Raw genomic sequence first — 13,021 nt, 5'->3', positions numbered from 1 at the left:
GTCCTGGGTGCATGGGATGTGTCTGTGTCCTGGGTGCATGGGATGTGTGTGTCCTGGGTGCATGGGATGTGTGTGTGTCCTGGGTGCATGAGATGTGTGTGTTCTGGGTGCATGGGATGTGTGTGTGTGTCCTGGGTGCATGGGATGTGTGTGTCCTGGGTGCATGGGATGTGTGTGTGTGTCCTGGGTGCATGGGATGTGTGTGTGTCCTGGGTGCATGAGATGTGTGTGTCCTGGGTGCATGGGATGTGTGTGTGTCCTGGGTGCATGGGATGTGTGTGTGTGTCCTGGGTGCATGAGATGTGTGTGTCCTGGGTGCATGGGATGTGTGTGTCCTGGGTGCATGGGATGTGTGTGTGTCCTGGGTGCATGGGATGTGTGTGTCCTGGGTGCATGGGATGTGTGTGTGTCCTGGGTGCATGGGATGTGTGTGTGTGTGTCCTGGGTGCATGTGATGTGTGTGCCCTGGGTGCATGGGATGTGTGTGCCCTGGGTGCATGGGATGTGTGTGTCCTGGGTGCATGGGATGTGTGTGTCCTCGGTGCATGAGATGTGTGTGTGTCCTGGGTGCATGTGATGTGTGTGCCCTGGGTGCATGGGATGTGTGTGTGTGTCCTTGGGTGTATGTAATGTGATGTAAGAAGAGATAAGTAAAACTTAGTGTTTAAGGCTATGTTCACACTACATACAGTAAGTTCCGTAGTAATCATGGCCGTTGTAACAATGGCCGTGATTTCTACGGAACTTATGTAGTACTGCCTTCTGAGGAATCCCGGCTGGAGTGTATACACATAGGTAGAGTTTATTTAGTAGTGTTCTCAAACCTGTGACAAAACTACAGCTCCCATCATGCCGTTCTGGCAGGAGATAGTGGGGATTGTAGTTTAAGAATAGCAGGAGGGTCACATGTTGGAGAATACTTTACTAAATAAACTGTACCCCTAAATGATTGCTTCCTAACAGTGGCTCCTGAGCTGTTACCAAACTAAAACTCTCATCATGTCCTGCCACCAGGGTACAATGGGAGTTGTAGTTTTGCCACTGGTAGGGAAACCATAATTTAGGAGGGAGGTTTATTTAGTATAGTGTTCTCCAACATGTGACCCTTCAGTCGCTACAAGACTAGAACTCCCATCATGTCCTGACATAATGGAGGTTTAGTTAAGGAACAGCTGAGGAGACACTGGTTGGAAAACAATGATTTAGGAGGTCAGTAGTAAAGTACATTAGAGGGGACAGTGGTACAATACATTAGGGAAGGACAGTGGTACAGTACATTAGAGGGCAGTGGTACAGTACATTAGAGGACAGTGGTACAGTACATTAGAGAGGACAGTGGTACAGTACATTAGAGAGGACAGTGGTACAGTACATTAGAGGGCAGTGGTACAGTACATTAGAGAGGACAGTGGTACAGTACATTAGAGAGGACAGTGGTACAGTACATTAGAGGGGACAGTGGTACAGTACATTAGAGGACAGTGGTACAGTACATTAGAGGGGACAGTGGTACAGTACATTAGAGGACAGTGGTACAGTACATTAGAGAGGACAGTGGTACAGTACATTAGAGGGGACAGTGGTACAGTACATTAGAGGGGACAGTGGTACAGTACATTAGAGAGGACAGTGGTACAGTACATTAGAGGACAGTGGTACAGTACATGAGAGAGGACAGTGGTATGGTACATTACAGGGAGCAGTGGTACAGTACATTGGAGGGCAGTAGTAATATAGTTTATTAGGTAGGCAGTGGCAAACTACATTGTGGGCACAGTATAATACGGGGACAGTGGCACTATTTAATATAAAAACAGTTCATAAGAGGCACAGTTTATACAGGGGGGCGGTGGTACAGTTCATTAGGACAAAGGGGTACCATTTATTTAGCACAAAGGGGGGGGGGCTAACTGCAGATGGAGGCACAAAGTGGGGGCCCAACTAGTGTTGAGGGCATAAGGGGGGGGGGCTAACTACAGAGGGCAAAGAGAGGGAACACAACTACAGATGGGGCATGAAGAGGATGTCTTACTACAGATGAGGACACAATGATGGATCCTAACTACAGATACAGGCATAAAGAAGGGATCTAAGTATAGAAAGAAGCACAGAAAAGGAAAAATGACTACATATTGGTCTTCAAAGAAGTCTCTGTTACTGTTTAAGGGCACTATGATGGAGAGTTTGTATAGAGGTGGGTAAAGGTGCTGTAAAAGTAAGGTGCTGAAGATGTTTGTCTGGCAGATACTGCTGTGATGATTTGTGGTTAGAAGAGTCTTCACAATGAAAAAGAAAAGGAAACCTGACCCACTCTCATCAGAGAAGACGTCACCTGTGAGTCACTGGATGTGTCTGCGCTTTACTTACACCTCTATTTGTTTGGGGTCTACTGAGGTTCCCTATGGGTAACATAATAGGTTGGGGGCCCACTCAGACTCACTCGCCCCCCCTAGGCTGAACCCCTAGCTACGCCCCTGATTTCGGGGTTATACTGCGCCGCTTGTTTGTTATTGACCTCTGGCTCTGCCTTATTGTGTGTGTTCATCTTGTTTCGTTCAGTGTTGCACTTGGATAGGATCAGGATTTGTCGACCAGTTGTCCGTTGCCACCTAGGGCTCCTGAGGCAAGTAGGCAGGGACAGCGGGGCGGGTGCCAGTGTCAGGGCTCACATGTCCTTGTGTTATCCTGTCCCTGATTTCTAACATTATGGGGGAGATTTATCAAAGGGTGTAAAATTTAGACTGGTGCAAACTGCCCACAGCAACCAATTACAGCTCAGCTTTCCTTTCAGCACTGCCTAAAGCTGAGCTGTGATTGGTTGCTGTGGCCAGTTTGCACCAGTCTAAATTTTACACCCTTTGATAAATCTCCCCCTATGTCTTCATTTCTTGTAGAAGATTTGTTGGCCAAGTTTTTTTGAGTTGTCTTTCACTTACTGTCATATCTGGCAGATCATTTGCACACTCACAATGAAGGACACCTCATCATTACTACAGCAAGATGCTACTTAGGGTGTGCCTCAGGGATTATTTTACCATCCACACCTAATGTGCACCCCCATCACTACAACTGCCCTGGAATATGGAAGATTCCTTTCATCCTTGATACAGTGTAAAAATAAAAGATTCTCTTGTTTCTTATGTAAAGATGTCATTAGATTTTTTTGTGAGGCCTTAGATGGATTTCATGAACTGATCATCCGTCATTGCCAAGGGTCGTCATAAGCAAATATCAGACATCTTTTTTCTGGCAATGATGGCTGAAAAATCATGTAGTGTAAACTTAACCATACAAGGAAACGTATGCAAAAAAAATATATATATAGCACCAGATATAGTACCCAGAGAAAACCCACACAAACATAGGGGGAACATACAAACTCCTAGGCAGATGTTATCCATAGTGGGATGTGAAGCCAGAACCTCAGCACCCTCCTTTTAGGTAACATAACAGTGCCTCTCTACCTACAGCAAGTCCCTTGTGTAGCCTCTTTTATACTTGTCAATCAAGTTTCTGAAAACCTTCTAAAAATACAATGAAGGAACAATTCTTACTGTTTCCAAGCTTGTCTATTTAGACTGTCAGTTTTTTGACCCAGCAAAGCCTTGACCACACAGCGACTGATTAATGAATCTGCACCAGTACAGAACAGCAGAGAGTCAGCACAAAGTCCAGATACCAGGGAGCAGGATTACAGCGTGCTGACAAATGTCAGAGCAAAAACGGCTAACAACACAAATGTTCAAAAGTGCTGTCATGCAAAGGGAAATAAAACTTAATGGAATCTACAGCCAGTCACTGTAACAATCACTCCGACAGAAAAAACTCCGGATAAAAGTCAAAGGCATTCAGAGATACAAGAGAGGACCCATGCCTGAGAATAGGAGCCCCATGATGGCTCTGCAAAACAGAGCTGCAATTCAGCCAAGTATATGGAGTAGCCTTTAATTAGAAGGCGTTTTGCAGTTTACATTGAATTATTCTATGTAAAAAGAAAAAAAAGTAAAGTTGTAAGTATATTATATCAACATAATAGCAACTGCTGCTCTGGGGTATAATACAGGATGTAACTCAGGATCAGTACAGGATAAGTAATGTATGTACACAGTGACCCCACCAGCAGAATAGTGATTGCAGCTCTGGAGTATAATACAGGATATAACTCAGGATCAGTACAGGATAAGTAATGTAATGTATTTATATTATAAACCAATATGTACAGAGCTCCCCCTTATGGTGGCTGCAGGCATCCAAAGTTTCATTTTTTTACTGTATCTCTGTGTATTGCAAACAGAGCCTTCCAACACTAAGAAGATAAGTTCTTCTGGACATTCACTTCAATTGAAAGTAACATATTTGGTATATTTCAGCGCAGCATGGTGCCCATTTAAGGTTTTCCTATGAGGTCTTATGATTCCTATAAATGCCCCTAGGAAAAGAGCTCAGAATAATCCAGTACATTCTAAAGGCAATGGGAAATAAACAGATATAGGAGGCCAGAGACCACTTCCCAGCCGGTGTGTATACCCCGCACATGACTGTAGCGCACTTGTCACCGAGCCGATCATTGTCTTGTAATAATAGTTTATGACCCTCATTCCGTAGATGTTTGACTTACCACAGATTTCATATCCGTCTATGATAATGATGCAACACAAATATTTAACTGCAATGAATGTCATTAAATTTTAAAGGAAATACAAGTGTAACACCATTTTTCCTGACAGTCCTCTTTGTTCGCAACGTTTATTTATATTATTTTTTTGGGTAGCATGGAGTAAGCGGCTGATAATTGAAAGAAGCCTTTTGTACCAAGCAATGTGTTATACAATGTCTGTGTCTTGTTTATTCACCGGAAAGCGTGCAGATTCATTACAAATCGTGTTTGTCTTTTGCACAAAAACAGCTTGTAAACATAATATTCGGCAGATTGGGGGGTTGACCTGTGAATACAGAGTTGTATTAGGACTGAAATTCATCCAAATACTGTGCAGATAAGCCGTATAATGTACTTGTATTACATCCAAGGCAAGCATGTGTGCCGAAAGTTCCTTTATACTTAACATTAATGTTCATTATCAATCACCTTGGTGTTTTATTCATCTAAAGAGGCCCAAAAATGGTAACTTCTTAAAAGGCAGTAACTTTAGAAAGGTTAAAGTTGTATTTTTTTACGATACAGATATCCTAGGCATAAACATAGCAATAAATCATTAAATTCTACTTCCTGAAGCCACCACTAGGAGGCAATAGAGAACTTATTGCATACTAATTTTTATGCAATAATACAGAAATATAGGTTGTGGGCAGAAAACTTCCTAGCCCTTAATCTTAAGCAAAAAAATCATGACAACTTTAGAGTGACGAGTTGGGGTAAGGGGCCTCCCGGCGAGGAACCATAAGGGGGGTCTCTGCGACCATGACCGGGTGGTTGCTAGAGGGATTTGTTTGTAATGGGGATAATGGTGGTTTGGTATCATGAGGGAGTTAAAATGGCTGCTGGAGCTAGTAGAGTGGGTGGACTTAGCTGGGGGGCTTTGTGTAGAGACAAAGAGAATTAGCTAGGCGGCGGGAATACCTGTGGGAGGTATTTCAGGTGAGATAGGTGTGAGAGGGGGCGGGGTTATGAGAATAAAAGGAGAGGAATGTGAGCTAGGTTAAGCCCTTTTTGCAGGTCCCACCCACCCACCCTGTTTGTGATCATGGTTTTTGTATTACTGTGTTTGTTATGGTTTTTGTTATATTGCAGGTTCAATGTTTATGTAAGGCGGAAATCACGCTCCCCTTTTCCAGGTGGTTCCATTTGGTGAGGGGCCCCTTGCCGCGGTTCGGCTAGGCGGCAGGCTGCGGTCAATGGGGGAGGAATGGCCTAGGCGGGTCACCCTCACCCTCACCTTTATTCCTGGGGAAAAGGAGGGCGTGATTTGTGTCGGGCCTCCCCATATGTGTATTTAAGTTATAATAAAAGGCAGCATACGCTGCTAAATTTTGCCAAAATGTGTGTGTGTTATTTATTTCTGTATTATGTAAGTTTTAGCAAGGGAGGGAGTGGGGTTAGCAGGTTCCCCCCTTATTTTTCTGAGGGGTTCAGTACAATAACAGTAATACCAAGCTCTCTCTCTCTCCCTCTCTCTCTCTCTCTCTCTCTCTCTCTCTCTCTCTCTCTCTATATATATATATATATATATATATATATGTGTGTTACATTGCATCACCCTATTCTGACCCATATAACATTTTAGCTGTGTGAGCTCTTTTTTTGGGATATGAGTGGTAGTTTTTATTTTGTAGATTTCATTTGGGGTACATGTAACTTTTATATATAATGATTCATCTCTGAAGGTATACTTCCAAGATGTAGATATGCAAGAAGTGGGTACCAGGGAGCAGACTTTTCAGCTTCCACACTCTTTACTATTACTGACAGCTTCCAACATATTTGTATCAGATAAAAGTTCATAATTTATGGGCACACGCAGATCTTTGTAACAAGCATTGTTAGATCTGGAGTAAGGTAGCAGGGTGCCCTCAGTCAGTACACAGTTATCTCCATAAGACGTTCATCTGCTAAGACAGATATTAACTACTGCTAGGTTACGGCACACAATGCGGAATCATGCCCCGCTACCCCAGCCAATCCACCCCGCTCTGTGAAGACGCAGCTAAAGGCCTTTGAAAAAAATTTCATTAATATGTTAATTAAAATTAAACATTGCATTCATTTAAATAGCAATTAAAAATTACAAGACTCTCGATCGCTGAATGACAAAGCCGGCCCGGAGATCTATCTCCTTGTAGCTGATATCTGAACCATGGCACACAACAACATTTAAAGACACTCGTATAGTAGGGAGGTAATTGGCATGATATTGTCACAGTGGATAAAACCACTCAAGGAATTAGGCATACAACAAGCTTAGGCGGGATTAACACTGACCACATATGATTTGTTGTTGTATCAATGAATGAGATAGGAAATGGGTTAAAGGGGTTCTCCTGCGATTTTTTTTTTTATTAAACTGGTGCCAGAAAATTCTTATACGCAGACACATGTCCAATGGTCTAAATACCAATGCATTTAATGTGCTGGAACTATCCTTGCTGCTTGTTCCTTGGTGATTGCTCACACCTCCGTGCACCAGCAGGAGGGGATATACGTGCAGGTGTGGTCAGCTGATCATCCTTCCTCCGTGTATTGGAAGTACTGGAAGTATTTTTTATTATTATTATTATTATTATTATTATTATTATTAAAGTCATTTACAACTCTGTATAACTTTCTGATTTGATTTTTATTAGATTTTTTTTACCCCCTTTAACATTTGCAAATGGTATTCATGTAAGTTGAAGTCTGTCAGGGGATGATAGGGATTGTAGTTTTGCACCAGCTGGAGATTTACAGGTTGAGGATTGCCAGTCTAAGGGATTATGTGTGCGTCCCCTTGAATCCTTTCACAGCTTTATGTATCCCTAGGTTTATGGCATCTGGAATAGCCTGGCAAACAATAGCAAGGGTGGTATCTAAAGTCACAGCAAGTCAGAGGTAAATCAGAAGCAGTGGCCCTTTGCCTGATCGGGTAAGATGGGGGGGCCCCAAGCAAAAATTTTGCACCAGGGCCCATCAGCCTTTAGCTATGCCCCTGATCAGAAGCATTATGGAGACAAGCTCATGTATCATGGTAGTTTACAGTACAAAACCCATAGTCACACAAGGTCTTTCAGGTCAAGAGCTGGTTTTTAAGGGGCTGCCCACAACATCACCTCCAGGTGTCAGCTATCTCAGCAACCCTGCAGCGCAGAGCATAAGATCTCAAGGGAATTGGAACAGCAGGCTCGGCCTGGGTATTCATGCAACAGCTTGTATATGGCCAGCTTTGCTTTGTAGTGCATAGAGTAGTCATGTCCCTTTGTTGGACAAGGCATAAAGGGGGAGATTTATCAAACTGGTAGAATTGTCTTAGTTGCCCCTAGCAACCAATCCGATTCCACCTTTCATTTTTCAAATAATCTGTGAGGAATAAAAGGTGGAATCTGATTGGTTGCTAGGGGCAACTAAGACAATTCTACCAGTTTGATAAATCTCCCCCTTTATGCCTTGTCCAACAAAGGGACATGATCTAGTAGTAAAGCGATATGATTTGGAAAACAAAGGACTATAAGATGCAACATCTTGGCTGTAAATGGAACACCATGCCCCAAAATATTGCCAAAATTTTGGTCCAAATAAAGACAACCAATATGTGTTGTACTGGAGGGTTGGGCGATTAACAAAACTAATTGATTTCCGTAATTCAAAATTTATTTGACTCATGATTCTGATTTTCATCCGAATCTTGAATTTGATTTTAGCCCCTACCCAGACTGGTGTAGTTCTAGGGGAGAGCTGTTCCCACCTCACCGCCACTGCATTGAAACAAGATTGCAGCAGGAGCTAAGCTGTCACACACAGCCGAGTTTCTGCTGCATTTGCCAGGGTGATAACTCCAGTCTCAGCAGTTTAACCCTTAAGATGCTGTTGTCAATGGTGACCAGAAGATCTAAAGAATTTGACAGTGAGGAGAGGGCTCCCCCTGTTCGGCATCTGTACCCTGCAACGGGATTGCAGGATACCAGTGGTTCCCATGGCAGCCATAGCCTAACAAAGCCTCTTAAAGGGGTTATCCAGCGCTACACAAAAATGGCCACTTTCTTCCAGAGACAGCACCACTCTTGTCTCCAGTTTGGGTTGGGTTTTGTAACTCATTTCCATTGAAGTGAATGGAGCTTAATTGCAAACCACACATGAACTGGAGACAAGAGTGGTGTTGTCTCAGGAAAAAAGTGGCCAAGGTTTTGTAGCGCTGGATAACCCCTTTAAATCTGCCATTATACAGCAACTGCAGTAATAATAATAATAATAATAATAATGATGCTTTTATTTGTATAGCGCACACAGATTCCGCAGCATTTACATAGTTTTTGCCAATTATTGCTTTGAAATCTGGACTTGTGCTTCGAAATCAGGACTTTAGTGCAGTATTCACAAACATAGTACATCAGTATTTTTTTTTTAGTTTACATTTGGGAAAAAACTAAATTACTTTTCATTTCTTGGGCAACCCCTTTAATGTGTCAATAGACTAGAATAGTCTGCAGCAAGAAAAGATGTACTGTATAGTACCACTAGCAGACACCAGTGAGAGACACAGAATCTGCATAGAAAGATTTATAGAGTGCATTGTGTTGCCTTATCTAGGCCTCCAGCAGTACACTAGAGCTTTCCTAATGATAACATGATGGCTCTGCTGGACCTGTCCCTGTCTGCAAGGCAAAGCTGCAAAGTGAAGAGCACAAAACAAGGGTCTGTCTATTGTGTGTGCAGTGTAAGAAGTGGAAAATTTCAGGATTACATAAAAAAAAAGATTCCCCCCCCCCCCCCAAAGATATGGCTTTAATTAGTAGGCTCCACAATGGTCAAACTCACTCTGATTATGCTTTAATGTCACATTCCACTGATATTCTGTCAATGCTGGCGCTGTGAAGATCCCTTTAGAAATCCATGAACACCAGTTTTTAACTTTCTCAGTCATCCATGCCTGTTTTTAACAAACAAAAAGCTGAATGGAGGATGGTGCAAGAGGAAAGGATAAACAAAGCTTAAAGTGATTCTGTACCCACAATCTGACCCCCCCGAAACCGCTTGTACCTTCAGATAGCTGCTTTTAATCCAAGATCTGTCCTGCGGTCCATTTGGCAGGTGATGCAGTTATTGTTATAAAAAACAACTTTTAAACTAGCAGCCCTGTGCCCTACGGGAGTGGCCTAGATTGCGTATGCATTAGGCTGGCACAATCTCTCTGTCCCTCAGGCAGATTGCCTCCCATTCCCCACCTGTTTCAGCCCGGCACATGGGCTGGATCATTAAGACACCTGTGCAAATGTTCAGCATGGAAAAAATGTTCCAGTGGTATTCCTAATGATGAAGAGGGTGGGGAGGAGGGACCAAGGGGTGGTGCAAAGTTAGGGCACAAATATTCTAAGCCACGCCCGTAGGGCACGGGGGTGTAGGTTTAAAAGTTGTTTTTTAAGACAATAACTGCATCACCTGCCAAACGGACCACAGGACAGATCGTGGATTAAAAGCAGCTATCCAACGCTAGGGGGGCCCGCACAGCCCCCCTTGCCACTTCCTCCTGTGCTCCCCCAGCCCAGCACCTCCCATACACTAACTTTGTCCCGCTGCCCCGCTGGCATATGCTGTCATCTGATTGGGCCTCTTACCTAATCAGATGACAGCAAGTACCAGCTCCCCCTCCTCCAGACATCTGTGTGGCAGCCCAAGCTGTGTCCTGTCGCCGTACCTTTATGGCGTTGAGCTCTAGCTTGTGCTACAATCCACCTCTCCTCAGCGTTGAGGTCCCTCCCCCAGGTCAGATGACATCACTGTACAGCTGGCAAGTAACATTAGAGAGTACAGCAATGTTGTGATCCGGTGGGGGAGGAGCCTCAACCCTGCATGAGCCTTTTACACCACTGAGGAGAGGAGGAGAGGAGAAATGGATTGCAGGTGACTACTACCAGGGCCGTTTCTAGGGTCTCTGCCGCCTAAGGCAAACCTCAGGAGGCCGCCCCTCACTACCCCCCTCCCCCCCTTTGCCTGATCGGGTGAGATGGGGGGGCCCCAAGCAAAAATTTTGCACCAGGGCCCATCAGCCTTTAGCTACGCCCCTGATCAGAAGCATTATGGAGACAAGCTCATGTATCATGGTAGTTTACAGTACAAAACCCATAGTCACACAAGGTCTTTCAGGTCAAGAGCTGTTTTTTAAGGGGATGCCCACAACATCACCTCCAGGTGTCAGCTGTCTCAGCAACCCTGCAGCGCAGAGCATAAGATCTCAAGGGAATTGGAACAGCAGGCTCGGCCTGGGTATTCATCCAACAGCTTGTATATGGCCAGCTTTGCTTTGTAGTGCATAGAGCTACTAAAGCATGCACAAATCCTCATACCAGTTCCTGCTCAAGTTTGGCACAGTAGGAGAGGTCAGTGGTCAGCACTGATGAACTGCAGCACCGCGGAGCAGGGTGTGAATCCAGTCTTGGCAACATTTGTATGGAACTTTGATGTTCTCCCTGTTCTTGTATGGGTTTCCCTTCCAGTTTCCCTCTATACTTGTGATGCATACTGAAAATGAATTCTACTGGCATTAGCTTTAGGCCTCATGTGCGTGAAGACTGTGTGGCAGCTGATGGATCCCCCACGGCTCTGTAGTCCAGTAGCTGCAGGCACTCCATTTGCCACTGTATGGTGCCTGCAGACTGCTCTGTAGTATATTATCATGGGTTCCATCTGTCTCTGTAAGAAATAGTAGGAATACAGATCCATCTTGACATGTACATCAGATGTCGGGAGGGGTACTTTTTAAACGGTTTTAAATTCAGAATTAGTCTATAATACACAAACACATGATTAAAGGGACTCTGTAACATCCGTGTGTGGACATGTTGTGCTTCCCTATCAGTTTGACCCTGGACCAAGCTTAGGAGCAGAATCAAAGTAGCCGATATTATTATCACCTTCTGAGCCCGCACTGCGCCACATCACAGAGCTCCTGGACCCCAATGGCTGTTATCTTCTCCCGGGTTCGGACTACGCCAAAACCCAGGTTCAACGTCACAGGCGGATTGGGGTTTCACCTGCTCAGCCAAACAGTGACTGCAGCGGTGTCCCACCCCAGTCACTGGCTGGCTAAAAGGGGCATCTATCAAGCGGGTCATGAAGTAGCAAGTGGGGAGCTAAGAAGACAGTTGGCAGGGTCCAGTAGCGGGAAGTACCACTGCGACAGGTGAATGTGACTTGGTTTTTTATGTTCCGCCACTTCCAGGCCGAAAATTTTTTTTGGGCCCGATGCCGAACTTCTACTTTATTATTGGGCATGGACTGTGGGTGGCTCTAAGCATTCTATTTATGATGTAATATAAAAAAATTTTATAATCTAATTAAGAGCAAATTAAAAAAAAAAAAAAAAAACTATAATGCTGATTGTCGGTTTCTTACATTAAGCCCCAGGTAAGTCAGCTGGTTTAAACAGGATATGTCCTGAGCTGATACATCCGCACCGCATACACAGGTAGGACGGCAGCACGTCTGCTCTATTCCCAGTAAAATACAGAAATATGGAAAAAGTTATTTAACCAACATTCCAGCAAAACATATAAAGCAGCTGTTTCTGCTGACAGCACCAACAGAGCAGCCACAGGGATTTTTTTCCCACCAACGCTATTGGACGTCTGTATGGCAGATCCAGCTTGTCATATATACATGACTATATTTTAAGAAAATAACTAGAGCAATATTGTAATATTGTAACTGCTAAATCATGAAAAGTCCCTGCTTGTAATAGGCAATCTGTGTAATAGATAGATACAATTCACATGGCAGACTTCCCCGCAGCGCCTATTGCAACAAACTAATGGAGTGCCACAAGCTAAGGTAGGGTCTATGGTGCATGTATGTACAAAACTACTATAGAACTGCACAATCCACTGCACAACTACTGATCAATAATAGATGGTCAAATGAGAACCTCAAAAAAGTCATCATTCACATGTCCAGACTCTGTGGCTATGCTGATCGGTAATCAATTCAATATCTATAGGTTAAAAGTTCGATTGATGATAGAACAGGAATCCCAGAAGAGTCGTCATTCATGTGTCAAATCTCTGACCATTCGGATCAATACACTACCTATACTACAATTACTACAAGATCAAACATCAATAATCAATCAAGTTATTAGCATGGAAGGAATCAATCATTCACTGTCTTTGAATGGGTAAAGGGATCAGTGATCAATCTATGTGGTACAATGATAATGACTGAAGGTCAATAAAATTTCTTCAAAAATACAGTTAAAAAATAAACCAAATCTTTCAAATCTATGCAAAGTTGATCAATAGCATTGATCTGTAAGTATATGTAAGGGAGTGTTCCGCTATTAGCGTAGTCAATAACTGCATTAAAAGAAGTTTCTGAAAACTA

At 43.6% G+C, this 13,021-nt stretch overlaps 1 long non-coding RNA gene across 1 annotated transcript in view; it reads right to left on the bottom strand.

Moving 5' to 3' along the window:
• The window catches only part of LOC138798788 (uncharacterized), a 41,999-nt gene extending 32,446 nt beyond the window's left edge, over positions 1-9,553 (bottom strand). Inside the window, exon 1 of the long non-coding RNA XR_011364164.1 lies at positions 9,464-9,553. This is a non-coding gene — a long non-coding RNA (uncharacterized lncRNA). The remainder of the gene's footprint in view (positions 1-9,463) is intronic.
• Between the last annotated feature and the right edge of the window lie 3,468 nt (positions 9,554-13,021).

This window comes from Dendropsophus ebraccatus, chromosome 8 (genome assembly GCF_027789765.1).
Source record: "Dendropsophus ebraccatus isolate aDenEbr1 chromosome 8, aDenEbr1.pat, whole genome shotgun sequence".
Taxonomy (NCBI): domain Eukaryota; kingdom Metazoa; phylum Chordata; class Amphibia; order Anura; family Hylidae; genus Dendropsophus; species Dendropsophus ebraccatus.
This window is presented reverse-complemented; position numbering and strand designations above follow the sequence as displayed.